Below are 16,523 nucleotides of genomic sequence, written 5' to 3'. Positions count from 1 at the left end.
CGTATGGGAGTGAAAAAAACATTTCATCTGTATGAAAAAACTCTGCATAGCTCAGGAAGTGCTGAAGTGTTGTGCTTGGCATGCATGCAGAGCTGCCCTAGCAGAGCTGCCTGGTATGCTGCCTGAGGAGCAGCTGGAGGCTGTGGCTGGTGTTGGTCCCCAGGGGGCAGGACTGGGGCCAATCTTGTTCGACATGGTCTTCGGTGACTTGGATGGAGGGACCAAGTGTGGGCTCAGCAAGTGTGCTGATGTTACAGGGCTGGGAGGAGTGACTGTGCTGCCGTTCAGCGAGACCCGGGCAGGCTGAAGAGTTGGACTCCTCGCGAAGTTCAGTGAGGGGAAGTGCAGAGTTCTGCACCTGGGAAGGAATAACCCCACTCGTACAGGTTAGGGGCTGACCTGCTGGAAAGCAGCCCTGTGGGGAAGAGCCCGGGAGTGGTGGTGGACAAGTTCACCATGAGGCAGCAGTGTGCCCTTGTGGCCAAGAAAGCCAATGGTATTACAGGATGCACTAAGAAGAGAGTGGTCTCTACTCTTCCCTGGTGAGGCTGCCCATGAAGTATTGTGTCCAGTTCTCAGCTGCCTAGTTCAAGAAGGACAGGGTAATACTGCAGAGAGCCCAGTGGAGGGCCATGAGAATGATCAGGAGGTAGGAGCATCTCGCTTATGAGGAGAGGCTGAGACACACAGGGCTCTTTAGCCTGAAAAGTAGAAGACTGAGAGAGGGTCTTATAAATGCATACAAATACCTAAAAGATGGAAGTCATGAGGATGGGTCCTTTGAGTGGTAGCCAGTGATGGGGCAAGAGGTACAAACTAGAACACAGGAGATTTCACTTGAACTTTAGGAGAAGCTTCTTTGGGGGTGACAGAGCACTGGAACAGGCTGCCCAGAGAGGTTGTGCAGTCTTCTTCTCTAAAACCCCCTGAACACACTGCTGTGCAACCTGGTCTCTGCATACCTGCAGTAGCATTTGGATTGGACCAGAGGATCTCCAGAGGTCTCTTCCAACACCTATCTTTCCATTATTCTGTGACATAGTTGGCAATCAGGGGAAAAGCTGGGGAAGATTCAGATGTTTAGAGTGGTAGGTTTCTTGTAATTTATAGATGTCTGAGTGGGAGTAGTAAACACGATACAAATTATGTTGTATTCTCTATTGCTAGTCAAAGTACAGAAATTTAATTGCTTTCTAGACAAAACCCTATGGGAGCACTACTCCAGAAGGATGTAAAAATGCTTTAGTAGCAAAGGGAGAGCTGGGTTTGAATTCGTTCTCCTCAGACCATCCTTATCACTCTGTGCCAGGATTAGCAGCCTGCTTTTGGGCTGATGCCCTGTTCTTCTCAGCCTGAGATGGACAGTCCCTGGGAGCAGGAAGCAGCACTAATGGGAGAAGCATCACTGGTGCCCTGAATCTTGCATGCAAGGTCCCTGTGCAAGGTGCTGGCAGGAGCAGACTGCTCCCTCCCAGCTCTCAGGAAGGCTAAGGCAGGGAGATTCACCTATAGGAAAACTTTCTGGGTCCTTTGGGCTGCCCTGAGGCACCCGCACCTGCCTCAGGCAATGACAAAGGACCAGGACATTTTCCCTCCCAGGTGATGTAAATGTGTCCCCTCATCCCCTTTGAAGTGTTGAACTTTTGCCTTAAAGCAGAGAGTTCAGGGAGCTGCTGCTTTGGGGTGTGGCTGTCTCAGCCCCTATCATCCTCCCCTGAAAGCGCTGCCGCACCCCCTTGCCTCCTCGGTGCCTTTGGGAAGCCGACCAGGGTGGAGGGACACATCCCCGTGAGCTCTGTGCTTCCAGCTGGGTGTGGTGGGACACGGTACCACAGCACCGAGTAACACCCATCTCTTGCACCTAGGGAGCAGGTGTCTGCTCTTTGTCTGCTCTTTCGGGAGGACAAGAAGGTGCATTGTGAACGTCTCGTCCACAGAGGAGAGGTCTCACCACACTGCTGGCTTTGCAGAAGCCGCCTGTGGTCCCTAGCTCGCTCTTCGTTACACTAACCCAGCACCGTGTCTTTTCCAGGCTGCCCTCAGTGTGGGTGCCCCCCTGCTCAGAGAGGCACCAAGGCTACAGCGTCAGGATGCTGTGCAGGCTGCAGGAGAAGCCAGGTGCTGCCTCCATTTGTGTTTGCTTCTGGCCCACTGATAACTGTTCTATCTCGCTCAGCCTGAAAAAGGCATTTCATGGAGACAGAAGACATTTTCAGGAAAACAAGTGCTGGAGGGCTCTGGAACTGTATTTTCTCAGGACCCAGTCAGCAGTCCATTGTGAAAACTGGCAGTGGTGGTTTCCAGCAGAGGTGGCCCTGGTGCGCTCGGCACCCTGAACAACAGCTGTGGTGTATTCATGTCTTTCAGTGCTCCCTTTGGGATTAAGACATGTGCCAGTTCAGCTCATCATCTGCCACCACCTAGCCCGCCACAGGAGGATTCTGGGGTCTTCTGATGGCTACTTACAGTTTAATATGGCCACATCAAACCAGAAACAGCCACTTGTGCCCTGCAGATGTTAAATATTCTAAGGATTACTGCAAGGCAGCCTGGGGCTACCTTCACACAATCTGCCTTTCCAGAGAGTGAATGGTTGCAGCATGCAGGGAGCTGAGTCTCCAGGGTACCTCTTACCTGTGGAATAGCAGTGACCTCCCACTCCATTTTGGCTGTGTCCTGACATCTAGACCCTGCATTTGGTGTAAGGTGCATGCTCAGTGGCTTTGCCATCAAGCATTCTTCCTCAAAAGGCAAGAGAGCTCCAGAGGCTAAGAGCAGGTTATCAGGGCTCACTGTGCTGCATGGCTGCAGGGTTATTATCGGTCCCACTGGTAATTGCCTCTGGCATTTGTTTTATTCTGCATCACTTGGCACAGCCTAAGGGGCTTGAGTGGCCTCTTGGGTTGTGGAGCAGGAAGAGAGGACCACTTCGGGGCATACACTGTCTCCATCAGGGATTTAGTGTGGGTCACATTCTGGCTTTGTCTGAGGCAAAAGAGGTCTCAAAACATCCTTATCTGTCTCTGAAAGGATGGAACAGAGGCTGCTCCTGTTCTTGAAAAGGAGAGGGGAGAGACAAACTCCACACTTCATTGCCCTTCATTTCACTGGTGGCTGGGATTGAGCTGTGACCTGCAGCTGCTCAGATGCTAGGCAACGAAGAAAAGCCCTTAGACCAAGTTTCCCAGCCAGACTTGTGCCAGTAAAATGTGCCAGTCCCGTTCCAGATCCTCTGTAGGTCTGTATGAAGGACCTGTGCCCATACGGGTGACCTGCTGGGGAAGCTGCAAAGGGGGGCAGCAGTTGGGCACATGAGCACTGGCATTCCGTCTGCTGCATTTCAACGTGAGGGTTTTCCAGCACAGGGCAAACACCAAAGGAAGGGAAGAGAGGGAGAGTGGAAAGGTGAACAGAGATTTTTGTGGAGAGCTGTGAAGAGCAATTGTAAGTTCAGGTTTTGGATGAATCTGGTGAGGCCTATAAACCATTCTCTCCTGGGGAGGGAGTGTGTTTCCAGTAACTAGTGCCCTAAGCTCAGCGTCGTCCAGGGGCAGCTAGACAGCCCTCACAACGTGCCACTACTCCCAGCAGTGCTGGCGCCCAAGGTTCATAGTACTGGGTGTACTTTGTGCTGTAGTGGTCAGGTCCTTGCTTGAAGTGCTGAGCCAAGTGAAGGGCTGCTCTTTTGCCCTGGACCCAGCTCAGTTCTCTCTGCCAGTCAAGTCTGTGGGGAGATGAAAGACTCACTGCTGCTGCTAACCGACAGAGGTCTGCTTTGGCTGCAGGAGCTGAGCTCTGGTCGTGCCAGCAGCGTGGCTGTCAGCTGTGCGGAGCCCAGCCAGTTAATGGAGAGTTGTGTAGCTGTGGTGTGCCGCAGATACTCAGGGCAGACAGGCCCTGGGTAGGAGCTGGGACGTGCCAGATGTCAGCAATCCTACTCAGCCACTGGGAGTGAGGAGTGACTCGTTTGTTCTCAGCATTACAGCTGCTTAGGGCACAGATTGAGCCCAAACCGTCTGAGAGCAAGTTGAGCCCTGCTTCCCTCTCTGCAGGCAGGTGCCAAGTAGTTTTGTTTTGATGGCTGTGATATATAATGTGGCACTAAGGGGAAACTGTTTCCAGGTGTTGCTTTCACTGTGTAGGAGCAGCACTGGTAAGATATTTGACTTGGCAGCATATAAAGGGATCAGAGCTGGAAAGTGAGGTGTGGAGGTGTTGCAGCTGGCAGAAATGCAGCAGGAAGGAGACAGGACTTGAAAGCCTCTTCTGGAGGCAGAAGCATCTCCATCCAGTCCCCATCTCTCCCTTCTCCCACTGTCCACTCCAAACCTAAGCACCCTTCAAGGTGAGGGCATTTGATACATCTTGTCTCACTGTGCCTTGTTCTCAGGAACCAGCTATGGATATCAGTAAACAGCAGCAGCCAGGAGAGGCCGTAGCAGCACGGTCATCTCAGCATCTGAACTGTGGTGACAGAAGCAAAATCTGTTTCATTTTGTCCTTGAAATGCCACAAGCATTGACTGAGGACAGTATTTAGGTCTTTTGCATAGGTGACAGTGTGTGCTGCACGGAGGGTGAGCAGTGAGGAGCCTGGGAGCACCAGAGGTTTCCCTGGGAAAATTCAGGGGAAGGCATTTGCAGACTGGGAGCAAAGGAGTTTTCCTGCACCTGTGTTCGGTTGTTTCCTGGGAGCCCTGGTGTGTATATCACTCTTGGACGAGAAGCCTCTCACGAGTTTGCTGGAGATGACTTTTTCTTCTCTTCAGACCTTGATGTTTGTCTTCTGCTGCCTATCCTCAGCTTTTCAGTGCATTGGTCTAACTGGTGGCGTAAATGCCAGGTAAAGTGGCTTAGTGTCAGTGCTCTCAAGGAGAGGACCTTGGCCTGTCCCCAGTTCTTGAGGTGTTCTGGGTTTACCCTCTCACCTCCCAGGGCTCCACAGCATGCCTTCATCTCTCAGGCCATTCCCCAAAAGCTCTGGATGCTGTAGCTATGGCTTTGCTGTGTGGTTTTGGTCACAGCCTTTGCCTAGTGGCATGGAGCCCTAGATGGGATGGAAAATATGGTGCCAGCATGGTTGTGCTTGGGCCTTTTCTCCCATCCAGAGCCATCCTGCCTGCATTGGGGTCCGCACAGTGAAGGCAAAGGGCTGTCACCCAGAGTATGGCTGTCTCATGAGGACACAGCTATGGCACCTCCTGTGTTTGGCTGGAACTGAGCACCAGACAGGGTTTCCTGCACTTCTCACTCCACTCCCCTGCCCCGTGCTGATCTTCACTAAGTGTTTTGTTTCCAGCCTGGAGACATCAGTAGCAGAATTATTCCTTGGATCCCATAGAAGGGGATGACACTGCAATCCCACCCTCAACTTGCAAGGGACAGGGAGAACCAGCTCAGGCCAAACAGTGAACCACTTCAGTGGGATCCAGTGCTAGTGGGACTACATCACCCTCATGCTTCCAAGTCAGCAAGGCCAGTACAAAGTATATGTTGACCTGACAGAAGCATTTGTAAGTACCCTCAAAAATGAGCTACACAGAGACTCTGTGTATTTGGGGATACTATGGAGGATGGAGGAAGGTCCCCTGGTGTCTCTTGTTTCTTTTCCCATCAGTATCCTGGGTGAGGACCCTGTGAGAGAGCCCCACTCTTCACCCACCTCCCTCACTGTCACTCTGTCTTGTCCCATCTGTGCTCCACATCTCATAGGGTGCCCTCACCATCATCAAAGGGAGCTGGGACCCTCTCACCACGAAGATACCAAGCCCTCCGCAACGGTAAAAGCACAAAATGCAAAGGGACTGAACTGAACCTTTCAAACAGGGTGAGATGTTTTGTAAGCATTGCCTCATCCATCCCCTGCCACCTCGATGCACTCACCATGTAACCTATAGACTCTCAACGTGGATTGTTTCATGCAAATAAAGCTGCGGTACTCGAGTGGGTGAAGCCTGCGTGTCCCTCTGTGCTGAGCTGCGATGAAGAGGTGCAGCCTCCAATCTCTGCTGGCAGTGGCTGGGGCTCACATTGGTGCCTAACACTGAGGTACCTGCCAGTGCTTGAATCTTGCCTCTTTCCCAGGTTAGGTCCCTGGGGAAGACTTGTTTTTTCCTCAAACCCCACCATAGCAGATGGGCATGGGCACAGTGGGGCACTTAGTGCTGTGGGAGCCTTGTGAAGGGAGCATGGGGTGGGCAGTGCAGAGCCCTTCCTTGCCCAGCACTGCTGCCACCTTTCCCAAGCCTCACCTCCCACCCCAGGCCTGCAGTTACTGAGACTGCTGGCTCCTGCCTCTGCCAACAAAGGCATCTCTGCCCCTTGCTCTCGGCCTCTCTTCCAATGAGAGGAGATGGGGCAGCAGCTCTAAAATTAGTAGGTGTGTAACAGGCTGGCAGCTATGGGATGTCAGTGTGGCACCAGGCCCCTTTGTCTTGGCACTCCCCTCCAACCAGGGTCTCCAGTGTGGGTCCAGCTACTTCATCAGGGAGTGGGCATTGTTCTTGAGTGAAAGTCTTCTTTGTGCCAAGGGAACTGCAGGGTTACTTAGGTACAGGCTAAGGGGAAATTGCCTTATCCTAGCAGTGTCATTAAAGCAACACTCAAGGGAACCTGATGTGAGAGCCAAACACAGTTCTGTTTTGTACGCCACAAGCTACAATTGTTGGCTGAAGGTCCCCAGGTGATAGAACATTAAACCAGCACCCAGGTAGCTGGCCTGACTGTGGCCCTTGGGTCATGTAAACTAGAGACATACCTTCTTCTGCTGGTGTCAATGATGCTGCAGCAGCGGGATCTTGAGCTGCCTGGAGAAAGCTTGGGACAGGACTCCAAGCAGTGCAGAGAGGTCTTCCCAGGCAATCCAGTCCTTCTGCTTCCTATGGTTTCCTCACAGTGAGGACTTGGCAAACCCACTGGCGAAGGGGCTGGGTGCTTGTTTCTGGGGAAATAATTATGCTTAGTAAATGCTTCCTTTATTCTCTCTCATAATGAAAAATAACTGTTCCAGATGGGAGTCTGGATGGAATTACCATGGGCCCTCAGGTCTTCAAGGTGGAAAGTGCTACTAAACAACTCAATATACATATGTGTGTGCAACTTACACATAAATATGATATGCATGCACCATCTCGGGCACATCTGCACGAGTTCAGCTCACTCTTATCATGCACATGCTAAGACACCAGCTCTGCCATGCCTTCTCCTCAGGGCCTGCCTCCTTTGCTACACACACCATAACAGCGCTGGGGGCGGGCAGGAAAGCGTCCTGTGTTTCGCAGGAGCTTGATTTGTTTCTTGCACAGGCTTGGGTGAGGTAAATGAGGGAATGGGGGCAGCCAGAGAAGGAACTGCCCCAGCCACTGCTCTTTTGTCCTGTCCCTTTGTATTTCTGTCATTAATTCCACCTGTTTTAGATGTCCCAAAGCTAGGATCTGCTTTGCAGAGGCAGTCAGGTCTTTCATTGTTCTGCCATCTATAAAGTATACATGGGCTCTGGCTCAAACAGGGCACCACTGTTGAGAATGGCCTCTGATAATCCAGGTTTTAGTGTGTGTCTATGCCTTACACCACTTCTACAGTCATTCTCACAACCTGCACACTAATGTATGCCTGGATTTTATGGTGTGAGTCTTCCCAGCGGGAGAAGAGGCTGTGCTGGCAGATCAGAAAGTAGATAGAGGTCCAGGCTGTTCCTGTGAGGTGCTCTGTACTATCTGTCAATCGTACAGCTGCTGTGGCTCAGCCCCTCCTGCAGGCACTGCAGACAGCAATACCACTCCGAAGGCAGAAGCAATGCTAATGTTGTTAAAGCTCCATCACTGGGAATGCCCACCAAAAAGGCCTCGAGGGATGGAGCTGTTTTTATCTTTGGCTCAGTGATTTGATGCTGTGCAATAAATAAAGGCTGGAGCCAGGCAGTGAGTGATGAAGATGGAAAAGGGTATTGACTGTGTGCTCAAGTGAGTACAGCCCTTCACGTGAAACCTGCAGTAACACCACTTGTATGGTCATTAAGAACAGGGCCCTAGTGCAGAAACACAGGGACGCCTCGCTGCGCCTCCAGGCTGGCTGAGCACCGCAGCCCTGGCGCTGCACCATCACACACACAGCTCTGAGGCAGGCTCGTGGTTCTGTGCAGGGCTGCCCCGGTAGCTGGTGCTTGGCAGATGCTATTTCCCACTGTGTCAACACATGAACGCAACTCTATGAGTCTCCCCCCCTCCCTGGGCAGGCAGCAGAGGAGAGGTCCTGTTCCTTCCAGATGGGAACCCAGTAGCATCTTTCAGGAAGGGGTAGGAGCACAGCTGGGCAAGATGTGGCTGAGACAGTGCTCCTGGCACTCAGGAGGGTGGAAGGCCACAAAGCACCAAGCTAGGATGACAGGAACCAGGTTTAGGTGAACAGTTCCTGCTTGGCAAAAAAGCAGGATAGGAACTCTGTGTGCAGTTGCTTACCAGGTACCTGTGGGTAGCTATGAGGGTCTGAGATGGAGAGAAGCGATGCCACTCTCATCTGTGCAAGGCTGTGCCTTGGCAAAGGCAGGTGCAGACTGCCAGCACACCAGTAGGTGTGTACAGGCAGGGAAAGCAAGGCTGCATGTGCATGGGTGCACAGGGATTGTCCCCACATGTGAGGGCTGTGTGGGTAGCAGATGATTTTAGTGTATCCTTTGGCTCTCTTGCCACAGAATCACAAGCTAGCACGAGGTGGAAGGGGTGGTAAAGATCCATCTAGTTCCAGTCCTCCTGCCATGGGCAGGGCTGCCTCCCACTGAACCATTTTTCTTTCCCCTCAGCCTCCCACGCAGTCATGTTTGGCCACGAGTCTTGTGGCAGCTTCCCAGAGAGGAGGAGAATACTGATTCTGAGGCAAAACTGCAGGAAATGCAACAATCTGGCTTTTAAACATTCAGAGCCTGTGAGTTTAACAAGCCCAGAGGAAAAAGAGAAACGGGTCCGATGGGAGAGGAAGATTTATGGCCTGTGAGGCAAGGCCAGGATTTATGGGCAGGGTAAAGTGACTTAAAAAGCAGAGAAAATTCAGAGGTGCAGCCTGCACCACCACAGCAGCAGCACACTGGCACCCGTGAGCCGCAGCGCAGGGCCACTCTGCCTGGGCAAGCCTTGGCCAGCAGCTCAGTGCGAAGGGGAAAGCTTGGGCTGTGCTTGGCCATCTGGTGATGGAGGGACACCCATCAGCTGCCCTTCTCCACTCAGTGCCATGCCCTGCCATCGTGTTGTCCCTGTCAGGGCTTTGACTGTCCCTGACTCCAACTCCTCCAGTCCTTTTCTATCACTGGTGGACGTGGTGATGCCAGCTGCAGATCTGCTCCTGGCGTTTTCCCCCATCAGCTCTCTGATCCCTGGGAACACTCCTGCCTCCGTGGCCTGCCATCAGCACTGTCCCACCATGTATGAGAACAGCCACCTTGACTCCCTTTAGCCTCTCACAGCTGCATTTTGACCCTCTTTGCTGTCCTGAGGACTCTTGATGGGAGGTGGCAGAGGGTGCAGCCTGGTCCCCAGGGTGCTCAGATCCTCTTGCCCTGCTCTCATGTCCCTTAGTAAGGGAGAAAATGTCCACTTGGGACAAACACAGGAAAAGAGACCTCCAGGGGCAGGGCTGCCACCCATGGGCAAGGCCTTTACATCCTGGGGGTTGCTCTCCTGGCCCCTATTGTGGTGCTGGGGGCTCAAGATGCTGTAGCTCTCCACACCAGCTCCACAACCTCTTCTAGCACAAGACACAATCTCTGCTTGTTCCTGCACCTCAGCTTTGGCAGGGAGCCAGGACTCCTTCCAGGTGCAGAGAAGGAACGGGGATTAATTAGCTAATGATTTCACATGGCCCTGAGGAATGATCAGCTAGCCCCCACCTGGCAGCTCACGAACGCTGGCTGCGGGGAACACCGGGCAGGACGAGGGGTTTGGCAGCTGCCGCTTAGCGCTGCCCATGCGATCCCGCTCCCTGCGGGAGCACGCTGCACCTCCTCCTGCTGCTGCTGCACCTCCTGCGGCTGCACCCCTGCTGCTGCCGGCCGTCTGTGTGTTGTGGCTGCAGCTTGCCAGAGGGCAGCAGCTGGGGAGGGAGCCCCTCACGAAGGCAGCAGATAGAAGAGTTCTGGCTGCTCTGGCCAGCCAAAAGGTAGTCCCACTACGATCATAGCAGACCCCCACAAGAAGTCCTCAGGCAGATGCTGTCGTGCAGCCTCTTTCGGGCTAAGACAGGCAAGGGCACGCAGCATGGATAGTGCTGAGCCCAGGCACAGCTGTAGGGCTCTTTTGCAGATGGTATTGGATCTGATCTGCATGGGGAACTGTGCAAGCTCTCCGTTCTCCTGGGCAATCCATGGAGTTGCCAGCACCTCTGATGGGAGAGGAGTCCACAGCCCCCCATAACATCTCTTTTCCTTCCTCGGTGGCAGCCTCTTCAACCCATAATCTTGCAGGGTGCAGGAATGCAAGTCAAGTTTAGCAGAAGGCCATAAATCAGCTCCAAGTATCACCTTCTTGTACCAACATCAGAAGATGTTTCTCACCACTGAGGACAAGATCCCACCCCAATCCTAGTAGCTGGCTCCTGCCCTCTGTCAGCTTGAGTGTCAGCTCAGTGCCCTAAAATGCCTGGGGTAGTTCTTGCGTTGTCATGGGCTGCCCTCACTGCCCTCACTTCTGTTTCCCTCTGAAGAGCAATGGACTGTGGAGAAAGATTATTGAGATGTCCTTTTCCCAATTGGTTTAGACTGGCGAGGCTCAGCCTCTGCTAGCTCTGTGCCCTGAGTGGGTTTGGCAGCATGCCCTGGGCTGTGTCTCAAGCTCAGCTCGATGGCACCGGTGCAGCCCTGCCTGTGCCCTCACAGCTCAGCTGTGCCTGGTGCTCCGAGCCAGAGCCCAAACCGACAGCAGAGCCGAGCCAGAGCCCGGCACTTGTCTAGAGCCCAGCAGTGGCTCTCTCCAAGCAAAGTGTGCAGCCAGCTCTGAGTGACTGTTTACCTCTCCATGCCCCAGACAGCTTATAGGGACCCCAGCATCTAACCGGAAAGGGCTGAAAGCTGATAGAGGTGCAGGAGCCACAAGCGGGCAAGGATCTTGCCTCTTGTTCTCTCCAGGTGCTCAGGCATCATATCTGCACAGATACCAGAGCTGACCACAACAGCCAGGCTTAGGTACTGGGAGCAGACTAGAAAGCAGAGGAGCCAAGAGCACCACATGGTGTGCCCAAAGCAAAGGGCTGCAGCTCGCCTGGCTCTGCCCAGCCTCACTCCCAGCTACCTCAGACAGCTCCATCTTCCACTGCAGGCAATGGGTGCAATGGGTTGGCATCTCTGTCATCAAAAGCTGCCTCCTGCCTTCGTCAGTGAAAACACTGCTGTCCTCAATCCTGGCCGTTCCCTGCCCCAAACGTGGGCTCTTTCCAGGTATTTTTGTGCCTCACTCCAGCCCTGTCCCTGCCTCCAGCTCTTACCCTGCACCCCTGCGAATGCCAATTACACTCCCACTCCACAGACCTCACTTTTGATGAGGAGCAACTTGGAATTCATGCCTGGGTCTTTGGGAAATCAGGGAGCCTGAAATCATTTGGTTCCTTCTTCTGAGAAAAGTGACACCACCACCATAAAAGTGAAAAATTCTTAACATAACAGCAGTGTGGAAGCTGTGTGCCTCCAGTGCCCACAGCCTCTCCCTCCCGGCATTCCTGGCTGTGCACACCCACTTCAGCAGCCTTCCCCATGACTGTCTCCATGATTTATGGTCTTAATAACTGAGCCTGAATCCTGCTGCACCCTCCCTTTCCCCCTGGGCCTCATACCTATCCACCGTTCAAACTCATCGTGTGGCGTAATCTGGTGCAGTCCAGAGCATCTCTTCAGAACAACACTGGCCCTCGCTTCTCTCCCAGAGAGGAGATGTCTTTCCTAGAAGAGACCTCTGGAGCAGCCTTCCCCTTTGCATTTCCTAGGACACTGTCTGTTACCTTTGGCTGGCAGTCGCAGACTGCCTCCTGCAGCAGCAGGGTTGAGCGGTGCTTTTCCATAAGGATGCAGATGTTCTTGCGCAGCAGCAGCACACGGGCAAAGCATCAGCTCTCTCCACGTGCAGAAATACCTCCCCATGAATCTTCCCACTAGAGGAGAAGGTACAGAAGGCAGCAAGTAGTCTCTCCCAGGTTGCTGTTGAACAACTGTCAATCTAAGAAGGGTGTGAAGAAGAATTTAAGATTAGGGTGACAGTGCAGGGTCTGAAAGCCAAGGGTGAGGAGCTCCCATACTGAATGCCTTTGCACCACCCTGCCATGTGAGGCACTGTGCCCAGCCACAGAACACCTTGGAAGGGCCCTTAGGATCATCAAGCCCAACCATAAACATAGCACTCCCAAGTTTATCACTAAATCATGCTTCTAAGCACCACACCTACATATCTTTTCAATATCTCCAGGGATAGTGACCCAGACACTTCCCTGGGCATCCTTCTCCAATGCCTGATAACCCTTCCAGTGAAGGTCTTTTTCCTAATATCCCCCGGTACAGCTTGAGGCCAGTTCTTCTTCTCCCATCATTTATTACTCAGGAGAACAGACTGCTCAAAGGCACTGCTAGGGCCCTGCTGACTCCTGTTCGCCAGCAAATGGCAAAATAAGCACCTCCTTCCCTGCTCACACTCCGTAGCACATCATTCAGAAGCAGCTAAAAGGAGGTGAAAGACCCCAATTAGTCTCCAAAGAGCCTGCTAGTGGTTTTGAGAGCTGCTCCAACGTCTTCTTCAAGGTAAGGCTAACCTCTTGTGCTAATTGACAGCAAGGGAGAGGCACAAGGCAGTTCTCCCATCTCTGATCCGAGATGCATTCCTGCCTGCCCCTGGAAAACCACGCTTCAGCCATGCAGCAGCAGCTCAGCAGCTGTGCCCGTCTTGCCCTCCCTTCTGCAGGTTAATGACTCTCTAATTGTTCTTTATCTAGCGCTGACAAAGGTGGTGTCCTCCGCTGGTCCCAGGGGAGGCAGAGCAGAGGAAAGGCACAGGGGCAGCCCCGGAGAAGCAGGAGCTAATGAGCCATCCGACTGGAGGCGCTTGCTTTGCTCCCGATACCTAGCGAGAGGCGCATTGCCCTTGGGGGCTGGCTCAGGAGGACGGGCACGGAGAGGGGCAAGGATGTGATCCGTAGCTGCAAGAGCTTCTGGTTTCAGAATCACAGAATGTTAGGGGTTGGAAGGGAGCTCTAGAGATCGAGTCCAACCCCTCCTGCCAAAGCAGGATCACCTAGGGCAGGCCACACAGGAACACGTCCAGGTGGGTTTGAAAGGCTCCAGAGGAGACTCCACAGCCTCTCTGGGCAGCCTGTGCCAGCGCTCAGTCATTCTCACCACAATGAAGGTTCTCCTGTTACTGAGGTGGAACCTTTTGTGTTCCAGCTTAAACCTGTTGTTCCTTGTCCTATCACTGAAAAGAGACTGCTACCTTCATCTTGACACCCACTTCTCAGATAATTAGAGAGGATGATAAGATCACCTCTCAGCCTCCCCACCCCCCCCCTCCTCCGGACTAAACAGTTCACTCGGTCTTCATAGCAGAGATGCTCAAGCTCCCCAGTTATCCTCACAGCTCTCCATTGGACTCTCTCCAGCAGGTCCCTGCCCCTCGTGAACTGGGGAGCCCAAAACTGGATACAGTATTCCAGATGTGGTCTCACCAGAGCAGAGCAGAGCAGGAGGGGACCTGCCAAACACACTTTTCTTGATGAACCTGGGAACACCACAGCAGGCACAAAGAGGAAAAAAACATCTCCTCAGTACTGGCTACGATGGGGTTAAAGAGGAGCACTGCCCCCACACGTGGATACTCTGTGTGCTCCCCAAACATTGAGTCACGGTGGGGGCCGCCAGTCCTCCCTCCCTTCCATCCCCTGCTCTGAGGGCTGGGTTCTGCCCCAGACCACCCCACACACTGCTCCCCAGGGCTGCTGTGAGCTCTGGGCTCCCCAGGGGAGTGAGCCCAGGCTGCAGCGCAGGAGGCAGCCAGCCAGCTCGAAATGGTTAACTGCTCAACCACATCATGATGGATGAGCACTGCCCCATGGAAATGTCGCTGTCTGAGCAGAGCATGAGCTCACTCCCCTCCCCCTGCTATCTCAGCATGAAGCCATGTGGGATGAACAGCTCCTGTCACCACCAAGCAGGCAGTCTGGGCTGCCCTCCCACCTTTTTGGAGACAACGTCCAGGGGTGAGAGGCAAAAGGAACATGATTTTTCTGGGTGTAACTCCACTCGCCCCAGGCCTGCTAATTAACAGAATAGGGGCTCCCTCCTCTGCCAAGGGGAAGAGGAAATGTGACTGGGTGAGGGATAGTCTGGTCAAACATTCAACCTCGTTATCTAATTTGAAAAATGGGAAAATGAGGTAATTATGGTGAGATATTGATTCACAGCAACATGCTCCATGAAGGCCATAGCAATAATTCAGGGCTGCCACAGAGCTCCCCCAGTTCCTCCCCAGCTGCAGAAGGCAAGTTCAGGCTTTTCATTTCAGCCTGTACATGTATGAGATGGAGCCAGCCAGTGCAGTCAGGAGCAAGGCCACCTTCTACCACTGGGACAGACCCAGCCCTAGTGCAGCTTGTCTCTGACAGCCCAGCTTTCCCATGCCCCTTTTCAGTTAGGTCCAGTAAGGGCAGCAAGTGGGAAAAGTGGGAGTCATGTTGATGGAAGGCATCAGGAGACAAGAAATAAGCTTCAGCAACAGTGCCAAAACCCTCCTCAAATGCTTTGGCCAAGCCACTTAACCTGTATCCTGCACGATCAAGGGTGCAGCCCTTCTCCAGTGCAACAAAAACATGCTTAGCTTTCACTCTGCAGCTGGAAGCAACCATCTCCAGCACTGGGCAGCTGCCCACTAGGATGTTGTCTATTAGACTGCTTGTGCTCTGAGAATCATAGAATCAAGTTGGGGGTTGGACTAGATGACCTTTGGAGGTCACTTCCACCCCACACCACTCTGTGATTCTTAGTTCCTAGTAGCCTCCTTCAAGATGTAGTAGAGGTGAGTTTTCCGAGCACGCCATGGAGGAGCTCAGATTTCCATTTGTACAGGTGTACCTTGTGTGGCTTGTACACACAATAGCATATAGTCTGCACTGTGATCCATGGCTGCATGGACCTGTGTCACCAACCTTTTACCTCTAGTCTGCTGGCAGAAGAGCCAACGTGGTCATCAGTTACAGACAGATGAGTGTAGCAGCCTACAAATAATCTCCACACTCTCAGGTCACACCAACCACCCTTGTGTGGCTCCTGAGCTGCCCACTGCAAGTGAACAAGAAACTAGCCTCTGTGTGTGCCCAGAGTGAGTGGAGGTAGCTGAGGTACTCCCACCTAAACTTATTTCTCCATATGGGTCTGCAGTTGGAGCACCTCCAAATGGAAGTGGGGTCCAAACTACAGAAGCCAAAGCTGAGCCAAGTCAGGTCAGCCCTCAAGGTGCCTTCTCCACACTGCAGTCACATCAGGAAGGTGCAGCAGATACTCCTTCTACACCCCAGAGGCTGTTCCTGGCAGCTGGAACAGCTCTTTCCCTCCCAACCAATGGCAAGGGAAATCGATGCTGTCAGAGGAGAACAGTCACAGCTCTATTCACAGCTCAGCCACTTACCCTCCATTTCACCAAGTATGAAGTGGGTGATCATTATAATCCCCTCTTTCCCTGGGGACATAAAGAGTCAATGAATAAGTCATAAAAAGGAGTGCTTTGAGATCCTCAGGTAGAAAGTATTACAGGATTGTTATTGTTATTGGTAATGTCACATACTTATCCCACTTACTGGCACTTCAAGCTACATTAAAGTCATTCCCTAGATGCAGGAGACTTCACACAAAATATATGACCTTCTGTTCCAAAAACACAGGCACCTGACAGTTGTACTGAAGCAAATATTACTGGCTTCCTTCCTTCAGGCTTCTTCACAGACACTGTCTTATGTCCCCATTTTTCAGTAGCACATCAGATTCATCCTGTCCCTCCGAAGGGTCCCAACCCCATTTCCATGGCCAGATGTGAAAGGCTTTATGCCTTCCCCAGCCTCCACATCTTCTCCATTGCATCCAAGCCTTTGTTAGACTCTTTCTCCAGACAGGGTTCCTACAGCCTCTGCTGTGTGCATATGCCTCCTGCATTCTCTGCTTTCTTCCTCAGTAGCTTCTCTAGCATATATTCTTACACACTCCTTTCCCCAGCACTCCAATGGTGAGCGATGCATTTCCCATGGCAAGTAGGCAGGGATGTTTCTCAGGATCTGTTAGCACAGCAGTAAGATTACCTTGGAGCTGTGATAGAAGACCATCGTCTGGACCCTGAACTTTGAACAACGCCAAGAAGAAGATGGAAGGTGCAGGATATGGGAAGATAGCATGACTGATGCCTGGAGGCAGTCTAGGATGCTCAGGAAGGGTGCTGTGAGCAGATACACCATACACTGGTTATGCCGCACTGCTCTGGTCTCATGTCCCTGCCCACCAGTGGAACAGCTAAAGGAAGT

At 52.7% G+C, this 16,523-nt stretch overlaps 1 long non-coding RNA gene across 2 annotated transcripts in view; it reads right to left on the bottom strand.

Annotated features, from left to right (window-relative positions):
* LOC135183626 (uncharacterized) overlaps nt 1-16,523 on the bottom strand; it is a 39,928-nt gene that overhangs the window by 945 nt on the left and 22,460 nt on the right. The window contains exons 2-4 of one of the 2 annotated variants that reach the window (XR_010305619.1): nt 11,976-12,190; nt 6,757-6,939; nt 4,179-5,299 (exon numbers count right to left, since the gene is read on the bottom strand). This is a non-coding gene — a long non-coding RNA (uncharacterized LOC135183626). Of the gene's footprint in view, nt 1-4,178; nt 5,300-6,756; nt 6,940-11,975; nt 12,191-16,523 lie in introns of those variants that run through there. The other variant, XR_010305618.1, reaches the window with a different exon arrangement.

This window comes from Pogoniulus pusillus, chromosome 18 (genome assembly GCF_015220805.1).
Source record: "Pogoniulus pusillus isolate bPogPus1 chromosome 18, bPogPus1.pri, whole genome shotgun sequence".
NCBI lineage: Eukaryota > Metazoa > Chordata > Aves > Piciformes > Lybiidae > Pogoniulus > Pogoniulus pusillus.
The sequence above is the reverse complement of the archived record's forward strand: the minus strand, read 5'-3'. Positions and strand labels throughout refer to the sequence as shown.